Source organism: Megascapheus bottae, chromosome 15 (assembly GCF_031878675.1).
Source record: "Megascapheus bottae isolate mThoBot1 chromosome 15, mThoBot2.hap1, whole genome shotgun sequence".
NCBI classification, from domain to species: domain Eukaryota; kingdom Metazoa; phylum Chordata; class Mammalia; order Rodentia; family Geomyidae; genus Megascapheus; species Megascapheus bottae.
Window position 1 is genome coordinate 45,077,941 of NC_143523.1, and position 14,707 is coordinate 45,092,647.

The 14,707-nt window shown below is 39.3% G+C and overlaps 1 protein-coding gene across 2 annotated transcripts in view; it reads right to left on the reverse strand.

Moving 5' to 3' along the window:
- Window positions 1-13,061, reverse strand: part of Micu1 (mitochondrial calcium uptake 1) — a 125,904-nt gene extending 112,843 nt beyond the window's left edge. For both annotated transcript variants that reach the window (XM_090346514.1, XM_090346513.1), the window contains exon 1: window positions 12,958-13,061. The gene's annotated coding sequence lies outside the window, so the exon portion shown is untranslated. The remainder of the gene's footprint in view (window positions 1-12,957) is intronic.
- Between the last annotated feature and the right edge of the window lie 1,646 nt (window positions 13,062-14,707).

Genomic DNA, 14,707 nt, shown 5'->3' on the forward strand with positions numbered 1-14,707 from the left:
TGGTTTCCCTCATTTGTAATAATTAGTACACATTTAAGACTCTCCTAGCAGAGGATTACAATAGCTTTAAACCTATGTACATAAGGTCATACAGGATGAGTCTAAATGAAATGAACTCTAGGATACAGAAACAAGAGGTTTATCTTGTGTGATTGTTGTTCTTAATGCACTATGTTAGTTCTCTTCTCTTTTTTTGCTTATGATTAATGTCATGTTGTTACTGTATCTGACTTTGTTACCTGGTACATTGTATATATGATTATTTGAGGGGAAAACAAGATGATTGGGAGGAGAGGGGGGAGGGAAATGGGGACAAAAACATGAGAAGGGATATCAATGTGTGAGAAGTAATGCACTTACTACCTGACGAATGTCACTGTAACCCTATACATTTTAACCGAAGCCCTCTTTACAAAGCATTTGGCAGAAAGTACAGAAAGAATCATATACTACAATATTACAACAAAAAGAGGTGAGGAATGTTCAACATTTCAACGTGAAAGTAAACAAGCTAAGGAGGATGATACCTCAGGTGACTTCCTTCTTCCTGCATTTTTATCACTAGATGGTAAGATACACAAGGAATTATCTGAAGAATGGAAAGGTACTACAAATAAAATCCTTTCTCTCTCTCTCTCTCTCTCTCTCTCTCTCTCTCTCTCTCTCTCTCTCTCTCTCTCTCTCTCTCTCTCTCATCAGCCATGGGGCTTGAACTCAGAGCCCTGGACATAGTCTCTGAGCTCTTCAGAATAGCTGGGACTACAGGTACACTACACTCTGATCAGTCACTTTTTTGTTGTATGTGTATACCATTTCTCGGGCTTGAACCCAAGTTCAAGTTTCATTCTCAAGGCTAGTTAGTGCTCTACCACCGTCTCCATGCCCAGCTTTTTTTTAAAGTGTGACTAATTAGAGATAAGAGTTTCACAGACTTCCCTGCCCAGGATGGCTTCAAACCAGAGTCCTCAGATCTCAACCTTCTGAGTAGCTAGGAGTACAGGCACAAGCCACCAGTGCCCAGCATCTGACCAGCACTTTTAGAAACCATTTCTCTTGTTTACTTGATGATATTTTTTTTGAAACCATAGGACTAAGGCAAACTTATATGATCACAAGCATATGAAAGTACTTTCATATATTTTGTGCAATTTTCTTTTAATAAGATGAGTCCCATAAAGTTAAGTATCTTATTTAAGTAATTAATTTGTCCTATATATTAGCTTGTAATTAACTTGCCCTCTTCAGGTCATTAATTTTGTACTAAGTTAGCACTGTGTTTGGTCCCTGACTTAGCAATTCTGTGTTCACGAAAAATAAGGATAATAAGAGCTATGGCAAGTGGCAATGATGAGTATTTAGGTAAGATAATGTTTGTAACAAGCTAAGCACACTGTCAAACACAGAACATATTGTAAAGAAATGTTTTCGGGGACTGGTAGTTTGGTCTAGTGGTAGAATGCTTATCTAGCATGCATCAAGCACTGGGTTCAATTCCTTGGTACCACATTCACAGAAAAAAGCTGGAAGTGTGCTGTGACTCAAGTGGTAGAGTGCTTGCCTTGAGAAAGCTCAAGGACAGTGCTTGGACCTTGAGTTCAAACCCCAGAACTGGTAAAAAAGAAAAAAAATATTTTGGGGGAGGAAAAGATAACATTAAGAGGATGCCGCTTAAGCAGATACTTGAACAGTAATGTTTATGGCAGTCTTATTCAAAATAGCCAAAAAGTGGAAATAGTCCAATATCTATCAACAAAAGAATGGCTAGACAAACTGTAGAATTTGTATAAAACAGAACATTAGGGCTGGGAGTTTGGCCTAGTGGTAAGAGTGCTTGCCTAGCATGCACAAAGACCTAGGTTTGATTCCTTGGTACCACATATACAGAAAAAAGCTGGAAGTGGTGCTGTGGCTCAAATGGTAGAGCTCTACCCTTGAGAAAGCCCAAGGACAGTGTTCAACTCCTGAGCTCAAGCTGAGGACTGGCAAAAATAGCAACAACAATAAAAACCCAGAACATTATTCAACTACAAAAAAAGAAATTATGGCATAGTGGCATATAGTACAACATGGATAAATTTGAGGACATTATAGTAAGTAAAAAATCCAGATGCAAAAGACAAAATAATTTGATGGGCACTGGTGGCTCACACCTAAAATCTTAGCTTCTCAGGAAACTGACATCTGAAGATTGTGGTTTGAACCCAGCCAGGACAGGAAAGCCTGTGAGACACTTATCGCCACTAAACTTCAAAAAAAAGAAAAAATAGAGATGAAAATGGAGCTGTGGCTCAAGTGGTAGAGTGCTATTCATGAGCACAAAAGCTTCAGGACAACACGTAAACACAGAGTTCAAGCCCTAGAACAGGCAGTAAACAAACAAACAAACATGGTAATTCCACTCACATGACTACCTAAAATAGACAAATTCCTAAGAGACAAAAAATGCAATGGCTCTTACCAAGATGAGGAGGAGGAGAGTTAGGAAGTCATTGTTTAATTGGTACAATGTTTATGTTTGGGATGATGAAAAGGTTCTGAAGTGGGCAGTGGCAATAGGCTCAAAAAATGGTAAATGTGCTAATGTCACTGAACTGTACATTTAAAGTGGTCAAAACATCAATTTACCATTATGTAGATTTTACTGCAAGGCAACAAATGGAAAAAAAAAACCTGCCAATCTAGTCTTCAAAGCTTATTGTGAGGAATATGGTCATTGCTTTATCACTAACCTGAGATTTAAAATTATAAAAGGACAGAAATTACTAACAGTATAATTAAAGAGAATTTAGTAAAAGGGCTGTTTATAAAGATGTGGGCATATTAACAAAAACCATTCAGAGATAGTTAAGTATCTGGAAGCCACTAAATATTAGGGAAGATGGACTCACTGGCTGTCACTATAGATTTAGGAGAAAACAACCTGACATGAGCTGAGCTGTGTGGTTACTGGACAGAGAGGAATATGGCTAGTACCAATTGGCCAAGAGAGAGCCAAAGAAAGAAACATCCAAGTCTCACTCCCCTCCCACCTTCTGTCTTAGTCAAACTCTACCAGAAATGGGAAGAGAAGGGAAAAGAGCCTGTGGTTGTAGAATAAAACTTCTGGGGGCATAAAGCAGGGTAGAGAAGTTTAGAGAGCAAAACTAAAGGGGCAAGTAAAGAACATGTAGTAAACAAAGTATATTATTTTACTCTATCTCTATTTCACTAGCCAAAAGAAGAATTATAATAAATTAATTTTCAATAAGAACAGTTTCTACTGCCACAAGAAAGCAGAAACGTTATTAGATTAAGAAAGATTTTTGTTTAAAAAAGAGAGAGAAGGGGCCAGGAGTTTGGCCTAGTAGTTAAAGTGCTTGCCTAGCATGCACAAAGACCTGGGTTCGATTCCTTGGGACCACATACATACAAAAAAGCCGGAAGTGGTGCTGAGGCTCAAGTGGTAGAGCTCTAGCCTTGAGAAAGTCCAAAGACAGTGCTCAGGCCCTGAGCTCAAGCCCAGGACTGCCAAAAAAAAAACAAGGGAGAGAGAAATTCAATGATTTTTGACAAGAGTGTTTAATATGCCCCAATACACTCAAATATTGATTAAAAATATATAAGAAAAACATATACTATAATATTACAGCCACAGGAGAGCTAAGAAATGTTTAATATTTCAACATGAAAGGAAACAGGCTAAGGAGGATGATATTTCAGGCGACTTCCTCAAGAGCATCAAAGCTAGTTACTAACGAAGTAGGAACAAACCATATCTTGAATTCCTTGACTGTCATCACCCCATGTCTCACAAATCAACGTGAGTGTATTTAATATTGGGGAAAGCAACCAGTAAACAAGCTTCAACAAATAACAAACTGCCTAGATTTAAAAAGGTTAGAATGTATTATTTTGAGCAAGGGAAGGGATGATAGTGACCAAAAAGAAATATACTCTTAAAATGTATTTATTATTTTTTGGAGCTAATTTTAATAAACATCATTTTATATGGTCATATGCATATAGCTACTGAGTTTTTGTTTAAAAAAAAAGGAACTCTGACTCTGTAATGGTAACCCCTCTGTATATCATTGTTATAATAACAATTTTAAAAGAATGCTTAATTTTGTACAGTGGATCCCAGATTTACTACAACACTTAAGATTTTGCCATCTACCATATTAAACATAAATAAATATATAAAACTTCATTAATCTTAACATGGAATACACAGTACTTGGGAATAAACCAACCCCAAGAAAATATACAGTCAAGAAAGAAAGAAATGGTTAATGACAGAAGCATTTTTTTTTTTTTTTGTAGAGCATGAAATGAAAACCTCCTAGCTACCAAAATGGTAGGAGCCTTGCCAGAGCTTGGAAAATTGTTTCTTCCAATGCTAGGTGAGCACAAAGCATGCATACTCCACTGGTCAAGATGACCAAAACAAAACAAAACACTTTAAACTGCATACTAATTTTAGACAAAGAACCTAATAAAGGTACAGATTAATTATACAAAAAATAAATGAACAATTTTAAAGCTTAAAAGAAATAAAAGTAAAAACAAACTGAGCATTTGTGTTTATTGTATTTACTTGAAAAGTTGAATTTGTATATTTGTACATATGATACTAAAATTCATTTTTAACTAGAGTATTTTCTTTTGAAATTTTATTGTAAAGATGATGTACAGAAAGGTTACAGTTACAGTTACATAAGTAAGTTCATGAGTATATTTCTTTTGAAAGTGTTATCTCCTTCCTCATTTTCTCCCCTTCCTCCCAACTTGAAAAGTTATCTGGTGAGTACAGTGTCTGGTGAGTATCCCTGTTGCATTGGTTCCCCTTTGTCCTATCATTTATGTGATTTCCTATTCCTTCCCCAAATCAGATATACTTATATAGAAGGCAAAATGTGCAAAAATCAAAAACAATAGCAACAGGGAATAAATGAAAGGAACAAAAAAAGAAAGAAGGAAGAGCAGGTGGTGCTGTGGCTCAAGGGGTAGAGCTCCAGCCTTAAGCTGAAGAGCTCAGAGAGAGCGTCCAGACCCAGAGTTCAAGCCCTATAACTCACCAAAAAAAAAGGGGTGGGGGGAGAAGAAATGTCTGCAAACAGTACACACACACACACACACACACACACACACACACACACACACACACACGGAAAAACCCTCTTGTTTTCATTTCTTGGAGTTCATTTCAATAAGCATCATATGCACAAAGCTACTGAGTTACTGTAATCATCTGTTAAAAATATCATAGACATATTCTGATAGTTACAAATGAGGGAAATCATGTATCCTGTGTCTCTTTGGGTCTGGCTTGCTTCATTTAATGTAATTTTTTCTAAGTGTTTCCATTTCCTTACAAATGAGACAATGTCATTCTTTCTGATGGAAGCATAGAATTCCATCGGGTATATATACCACATTTTCTTGACTCATTCATCTGGGTTGATTTTATATCTTAGCTATGGTAAATAATGCTGTAATGAACATGGTTGTGCTGGTAGCTTTAGTGTGGCCTTGTTTGTGGTCTTTTGGGTAAATTTCAGGAGTGGGATTGCTGTGTAAAAGAGAAGCTCTATGTTTAGTCTTTTGAGGAACCTCCATACTAGTTAAAAAGCACATTTTAAAAACTGTCCTCTTTGCCAGAAGAGATTAGATCAAAACTTTATAGCCTATTTTAAAGCTGCTAAATTTCAAAGAAAACTACTATAAACACCATATGTACATGATCTAGATTGAACAATGAACATTTCACCATATTTGCTTTAGCTATTTCTCTATTATGTTGTTTTATTATGCTGGAAATGCATTAGAAGGTTACAGAAAAAAAGCAAATAATTCTTGAACACTTGTTTGTTAAACTTGTCATTTGAAATATGACGTAAAAATCAATGTTAATAAATTCTTTAATAAAAAAACAAATAAAAGGTTACAGACATCAGAATATATTTAAAGGACTTTATAATTTTCTACATATGATTAGTATTCAAAGGTACCAGTTTCCTAATATTTTCTAAAGCCAGGACATCTTCAAACCCCCCAAATTAATAGCTGATTTTCCAAATCAAGGTCCATTCAAATATCATGCATTACCTACTTATTGTTTTGTCTCTCTTAATCTACAACAGTTACTGTATATTCAACTGTCTCCCACCTTCTCACAACATTCATTTTCTCTTTTTTTGTTGTTTTTTGGCCAGCACTGGGGCTTGAACTTAGGGCCTGAGCACTGTCCTTGGGCTTTCTCAAGGATAGAACTCTACCACTTGAGCCACAGCACCACTTCCAGCTTTTTCTATGTATGTGGTACCAAAGAATCAAACCTGGGTCTTCATGCTAGGAAAGCATTCTACCACTAGACCAAACTTCCTGCCCCAACATTCTTTTTTTTTTTTTTTTTTGCCTATCCTGGGCTTGACCTCAGGGCCTGAGCACTGTCCTTGGACTTTCTCAAGGCTAGAGCTCTACCATTTGAACCTCGGCACCACTTCTAGCTTTTTTTCTATGTATGCGGTGCCGAGGAATTAAACCTGGGTCCTCATGCATGCTAGGCAAGCAATCTACAGCTAGCCAAACTCCTGGCCATCATTTTTTTTTTTTTGCCAGTTGTGGGGCTTGAACTCAGGGCCTGAGCACTGTCTTTGGACTTTTTTTCAGGGCTAGAGCTCTACCACTTGAGCCACAGCACCACTTCCAGCTTTTTTCTATGTATGTGGTACTGAGGAATCCAACCCAGTCTTTGTGCATGCTAGGCAAGCACTCTATCACTAGGCCAAACTCCCGGACCAACATTCATTTTTTCATATGTTAAAATATACTGGTTGCGTGTGGTGGTACCTGTCTGTAACGCCAGCACTAAGAAGGCTGAGACAGGAAGATTGCAAGTTTGAGGACAGCCTGGAATAATAATAAAATATTATTTTTTAAAGAAGAATACATATTATATATGTGTATATGTATATGCATGCATCCTTAAGACATAAAAGATACTTATATACATTAGAATTCTATTATTTAAAACAAATAAACCCCAAAACTCGGAAAGTGTTGGCAAGGACATTGCTGGTAGGAATACACAATGGCGAAGTCACTATGGAAACTATATTGCAAACTTCAAAAAAAATTAAGCAGAGTTATCATATGAGTCAGCAACTCCACTTCTGGGTATACATGCAAAGGAATTAAACACAAAGATTAGAACAGGTATTTATACAACTATGCTTACAATAGCATTATCCAACAACAGCCCAAAGGTGGAAGCAGCCCAAGTGTTCATTGGTGGTGCTCAGAGAAGCAAAATGTAATGTATGCTTACATATATCTGTGATCATTATCAAGCATATGTTTTAGTGGCATTACGCACATTCACCATGTTGTGCAAGCATACCACAACAGAAATTTCTGAAGACAGTAATTATATTGCAGGGTTTTGCACATTCTGGATCTGAGTAGTTTCTTATAGTACAGTTTAAGTTTTTCTTTATTGCTTTTACTTTTTTGCAAAGAACTTACATGCAAAGGTTTGATCTGAGTCTAATAAGAATCTATGGTAAGAATTCCGCAGATCATTTTGTACTTTATGAGCCTTGTTTTAGTTTTTTTCTTGGTAGTCAGTACTGAAATTTGAACTCAGGGTTTTGACTTTGCAAGGCAGGCATTCTACACCTAGAATCATGTCTCCTACTCTCTAGTTCTGATTCTCTTGAGGACAATCTGCCTTTTACCCAGGCCAGCCAAAGCCACTATATTCCTATTTCACATTTCCTGCCATAGCTGGGAATGTGGCAGGTTTGTGCCACCACGCCTAGTTCTTTCTGTTGAGATGGAATCTCAATGGTTTTTGTTGCTGCTGTTGTTTGTTTTGTTTTGTTTAACCATGGTTGTCCTGAAGCCCTGATCCTCCTGATATAAGCTTCCTATACAGCTGGAATGGCAAGTGTGCCACTATATCCAGCTACTGGTGAAAACCAAGTCTTTAGAACTTTTTGCTCAGACTCATCTTCAAATCATGATCCTCCTAATTTTAGCTTTCTGAATAGTGTTACATTAATGAGCCATGAGTATCCGGCTAGTTTTTCTTCTCCAATGTCTAACCTGCTATTAATCAAATCCACCATATTTTCCATCTCAGACATCGTTTCCAATTTTGTGGTCTCAATATGAGACTTTTTTTTGTATCATGCCCATTTAATATGTTCAGTCTTTTTTCTAGCGTCTTTAGCATACAGAATACTGTTTAAAAAATGTCATTCTAATGGGTATTGGTAAGTTTTAAGTCATAAAACTTTGGTTTGGTATTAATATATTGGTAGTAGGGGTTGAATTCCAGCCTTATGCTCTCATTTGGCTGGTTTGTCTCAAAGCTTTACTACTTTATAGGTGAAAACCCTGAATTTATCTTTAAGAATAAGAAAACAGAGTTTGGCTCAGATGTTTTCTTTTGTCCGTCATGGGATTTGAACTCTGGGCCTGGGCATCGTCTCTGAGCTCTTTAGCTTAAGGGGTAGGGCCACAGCACCACTTCCCTGAGTTCACTTTTATCATTTGGGGTTTTTTGTATCCAGTCCTGGGGCTTGAACCCAGGGCCTGAGCACTGTCCTTGGGCTTTCCTCAAGGCTAGTGTTCTATCATTTGAGCCACAGCACCACTTCTGGCATTTTCTATGTATGTGGTAATGAGGAATTGAACCAGGGCTTTCATGCATGCTAGGCAAGCACTCTATAACTAGGCCACATTCCCAGCCCAGATTTTTTTAAAATCATTTTTATTACCAAAAGTCACCATGAAATCTGACCTGAATTTCCAAATGCTTAACCAGTTTACAGTGAAGAAACCATGCTACCTTAAACCTTATTGACTTCAGGATTCTCTCAGGACACTAGTTAACTTACTCTTCACAAGAATATCTATGATGCATTATCATATCCATTTTGCAAAAGAAACAAATTCAAGGTATATAAAACATACCGTGCTCCATTTCAGAAGTGATGGGACTGGAATTTAGAATAAGGAAGGATCTAAATTGAGCCTGTGTTGACAATGTTAGCAAATGCCCATTGCCTTGAGCTGCTGACATTTCTTTCAATCAAAACCATGAGAAAGAATAAACGCATTGTTTCAGTTATATTTCTTCTTCAAATGTAATGAACTATCAGAATAATGCATAAGAATATAAAATCAGATGCCAATGTTAGTTTTAAAGTTAACACCCAGTACTGGCAAATAGTGATAGTTATGGTAATTTATTTTCCACATAATGTTCAAAATGAAGTGGTTTCTATAATGAGACTTTAAACATAGAATAATGAAGAGAATCAAGCATCTAATCTTACTGATGACATATTTTTAAATATTTAAAACATTTTATTTACCATTTATAGGCTGCAGTTACTTAGCCCACTTACTTTAGCCAAGTAAAAATACCAATGATCATTGGATCCAAAGCTTTTGTCCACTTAGCATTTGGAGTTTTCAGCACCAAACAAAAACACAAAGAAACAAACTAAAAAAACCAACCAAACCAAACCAAACAAACAAAAACCCTATGAGCACTGTGGACAGACTAGCCAAACATACAACACATTTTCACATTGTAAAACCTGAATACTCTGGAGCAAAGGCACTGTACATGTAAAACAAATATATACAAGCAGAAGTGAAAATGTGGCTCAAGTGGTAGCCTAACAGACTTGAGCAAAAAAGTTAAGCAAGAACATGAAGCCTCTCTCTCTCTCTCTCTCTCTCTCTCTCTCTCTCTCTCCTTCCCTCCCTCCCTCCCTCCCTCCCTCCCTCCCTCCCTCCCTCCCTCCCTCCCTCCCTCCCTCTCTCTCTCTCTCTCTCTCTCTCTCTCTCTCTCTCTCTCTCTCTCTCTCTCCCTCTTTTGCTAGTGGTGGGGATTGGACTTAGGACCTGAACATCGTCCTCGGGCTTTTCTCAAGGCTAGCACTCTGCCACTTGAGCCACAGTGTTTTCTATGTATGTGTTCCCAAGAAATCGAACCCAGGTCTTCGTGCATGCTAGGCAAGCACTCTACCACTGGCCAAACTCTCAGCCCTGAAGCCTCTCTTTTTAAGCGCCAGTATCAGCACCAAAAAAAACTTTACAAAATATGTGATCAAAGAGCTTAATTTTAGACTTCATAAGTTAACATAAGTTAAGTTTTAAAAAGCTAGGTCACAAACTAAAGATGACAATATGGTTCTAGTGGTAACAAGCAGAAGTTCAAACTCTAGTATTGCAATAAATAAATAAATAAATATCACCTTTTTTCTTTGGCTCAAAATAAAGTTATTTTTATCTAGCTGGGGACAAGGGCAGAAGAATTCTGAGAAGTAACCCTTTTAAAAATAATTGCTTCTGGAGGGAAATGGGTACCAAGACAATGTATGTGAATTAATGCACCTTCTATCTGGCAAATATCATGTAACCCTTTTACTAATTACAATAAAAAATAAAAAAAAATAATTGCTTCTTGGGGCTGGAGGTGTGGCTCAAGTGGTACCAAGTATGATCCTGAGTTTAAGCCCCAGTAGTTACAACCACCAAAAGGAAGAAAAATGGTTCTCACATATAAATGGAATATATTAAACAATTTTATATGGAAAAATACTAATATTTAGCAAATACTGCAGTTATTGCAAAAAATGCTGAAAACAAATGCTTTAAAGCTTACAATAGAAAAGTTATGTTTAAAAAAGGCTTCGCTAGGGCCAAGAGTTTGGCCAAGTGGTAGAGTGCTTGCCTAGAATGCAGGAAGACCCGAGTTTGATTCCTTGGTACCATATATTTAAAAAAAAGCTAGAAGTGGTGCTGAGGCTCAAGTGGTAGAGTTCTAGCCTTGAGAAAAATCCAAGGACAGTGCTCAGGCCCTGAGCTTAAGCCCAAGACTGGCAAAAAAAAAAAAAAAAAAAAAGGCTTTGCTTTATCAATTAGATTAGTTCTGTAACATTAAACAATGTAAGAGCTTACAGAGGTTTATCAGTTAAATATTTTAGCTATAATTTATACAACATTGAATTATGGAAGAAATTATATATACCATTTGAGACTATAAATAATGCTAAATAAAGCTGGGCACAATGGCATCCACCTATTTATAGTCCCCACTACTCAGGAGGCTGAGACAAGAGGATTGGTGGAGCCCAGGATTTCCAGGCCACACTGGACACCAGAGCAAGACTGTCTCAAAAAAAGTAATCAAAAATCTACTAAGTGTAGTACATATTCTAAAGAGAACATAAAAAAGACAATAAATATTTTTATTCTCTTGCTTTGATTAGCTTTTATTCAGTGCTATCACTTTTCCCTTTTCTCCCCAGGCAAACATTCTTAAATATTCATTTTCTGTTACTATTTTGTATTTTGTGACTCTCAATAAGTAGAGTTAGGTATAACTGACACTTTAAAAAAAAACATAAGTGTTCAGAATGATGTTATTTAGTGGAAGACATAACCAAAGATTTAAAAGTGGTGACAAGAGTCAAAAGCTGACCAGGTGGTTCATGCTTGTAATCCCAGCTAAAGAAGCTGAAACAGGAGCTTTATTAGCCTGGGCTACATATGAAATCTTATCACAAAACAAAACAGAGTAGGTGGAGGTTAGAGTCATCTTACAGATAAGAGGCAGTAGTTTCCTTTTTTTTTTTTCTTTTGTAAACCAGCCCTCAGGACCTGGGCACTGTCCATGGGCTTTCTCAAGGCTATCACTCTACCACTTGAGCTACAGCATCACATCTGTCTTTTTCTGTATATGGGATACCAAGGAAGGGAACCCTGTCTTTGTGTAGGGCAAACTCTACGCCCTCCAAAATTCTTAGGGTAAGGCAATATTCAACAAACTCATTAACATTGTCCATACAAGCCAGCCAGCAAGTTGACCATCCTAGCTGACACTTTTGTCTCCAATTTTATTGATGTGTCATATAGTTCATGAAACACTTCCACACCAGACCTGAAAGGATGCTGTAACACTAAGCCATTTCAAAGAGGCCAAAGAGTGTGCCAAAACATCTACTTACAAATGAACAGAAAGAAAACGGGTCTTTCCAAGGAGAACAAGTATTTTACTGCAAACATATATAACTACAATATTTTTCAGGCATGTAAAAAGATCAACAAATTAGGGACCCAGTTGTTGTTTTTTTTTTTTTTAAAGAGGGAAAGAAGGGGAGGCACAGAAAGGAAGAGTGAACAAATATAATCATGCTATTCAGTATACACTATATAAAAACGAACTATGCAACTTGTGAGTAGAATAGGAGAGGGAAACTGGGGAAAAGTGAAGGACGAGCTGATATTGTACAAAAAAAAAGAAATGGACTCATTATCTTTTTTAGGAAATGATAACTCCTCTATACAACACCTTACTAATAACGGTAACATTATAAGCCCTAAGATGACAAGAAATGACTTTAAAAACAGCCCATCTTCAAACTGTTTTCCCAATAGTCACATTCTCAAAATCCGAATAGGAAGAGTGAGACTGGGCATCGGGGGGTCGGGGTGGCCAGAAAACTGACAGATGGACAGAGAACAAGAACGCCAAGGCCCTGGCAAGGATGAAAGCTGGACCGCCCAAATAGCCAGCCCGCCTGCCCACCCTTGGTTTTGCTCCCTGAGGGTGCAGTGATTCTCCATGTCTTTTCGGAGGGGATGATGAGTCTGTTTACAATGGGTGTCACTGCGAAGTCCCCCCGCCACTTCAGCCCACGCCTACGAACTCCCGGAGACGCTGTCAGGGCTATCGGGGCTCCGGACGCGCGTGAAGTTCTTTCGGGACCCGGGATCCGGAAGGGAGAGGAGGGCGGGGCGCAGGCAGCACCCCCACGCTGAGGGAATCCGGCGACAGACAACTATATCACGCGGCCACCCGAATGGACGGCCTCAAGGGCAGGTGCCCGACCTGTCCCTCTTCGGTTCCCTTCAACGGCTTTCTCTTCACAAAGCTGTGTCTACCACACTCACCCGTTCGCTCCAGGGTAACCACCAACTCGGTCACTGCCGCTCGCCTCTGACAGACAACCACAGAGATGGCCCAGACCGGCCTCTAGGTGCTCCGCCCATCACCACGTGACTCCTCCCTCCCCCGCTAGGCCTGCCGGGATCGCGGTGAAAAGACCGGGGCGTGCGGAGGAGATTGGCCCCTCCCATGACCACGCCCCAAACACGCCCCCTCGCCTTTCGGCGGGACGGCAGGCACGCTTCTGAAGCGTTTTTTTTTTTTTTTTTTTTTTTTGGCCAGTTCTGGGCTTGAGGTCAGGGCCTGAGCACTGCCCTTGGACTTTCTCAAGGGTAGAGCTCTACTACTTGAGCCTCAGCACCACTTCCAGCTTTTTTCTATGTATGTGGTACCAAGGAATCGAACCCGGGTCTTCGTGCATGCTAGGCAAGCACTCTACCACTAGGCCAAACTCCCGATTCCTCTTTTTTTCTTTTTTCTTTTCTTTTCCTGCCGGTCCTGGGTTTGAACTCAGGCACTGGGTGTTGTCCCAGAGCTTCTTTTTGCCCAAGGTTAATGCGCTACCATTTGAGCCACAGCTACATTTTCGGCTATGTTGATAATTTACATGAGTAAGAGTCTCATCCACTTTCCTGCCCAGGCTGGCATCGAAATGTCATCTTCAGATCTCAGCTTCCTGAGTAGCAAGGATTATAGGCAGGGGCCACCCGTGACTCATAAAAGGGTTCCTAATCGGAAATGGGATGAGGAAGAATCTTCTGCTATGAGTGAAATGAAAAGATGGAGAGCATTCTAGAGAACTGTAAAATAAAAACCAAACTGGATGCAGTGGTACACACTTCTAATCCCAGCTAGTTACAAAGGTGAGGCAGGAGGATCACCAGGAGAGGGGAAAGGGGAAAAGGAAAGAGAGAAGAAGGGGGAGTGGGGGAGAGAAAGACAGGAGGAGAAGGGGAAGGGAAAAGACAGGAGAGAAGAGGAGAGAGGAGAAGGAGGGGAAGAGGAGAGTAGGGAAAAGGGAGAAGGAGAAGAGCAATTATCTTCACTGTTTCTTCTCAGAGGACACCCCTTCCCCAGTAACCTGAAATAGCAAATTATTGTGTTTAGTGTACTGTGCTCACACTTTACACAAAACCCAGTGTTTCTAGCCGGCCTGTGGGATGGAAACTCTGCTTTACCTGTAGGGGTGAGGTGCATAATTGGAACCCCCGAGGTGATACAGCCAGTGATACAACTGACCTGAGGGTCATCAAGATAATTGTCAATATACAAATCTAGATGAAAATTGCTGAGCAAAGGTGGGTCTCACCTATAATCCTAGATACTAAGGGGTCTGATCAGAGGATCACAGTTCAAAGCCAGCCTGGGAAGGAAAGTCCATGCCACTCTTATGTTCAATTAACCAGCAAAGAGGTGGAAATAGAACTGTGGCTCAAGCGGCATTGCACCAATCTTGAGAAGAAAAGTCAAGCAAAAACAGAAGGCCCTGAGTTCAAGCCTGCGCTCACGCGCGTGCGTGCGTGCGTGCGTGCGTGCGTGTGTGTGTGTGTGTGTGTGTGTGTGTGTCCTGGGGCTTGAAATTAGGGCCTGGGCACTATCCCTGAGATTTTTCACTCAAGGCCACTGAGGCCACTGTGAGCCACTATTCCACTTCTGGCTTTCTTGGTGATTGCATAAAGAGAGATAAGAATCTCATGGATTTTTCTGTACAAGCTGGCTTTGAACTTCGATCCTCAGATCCCAGTCTCCTGAATA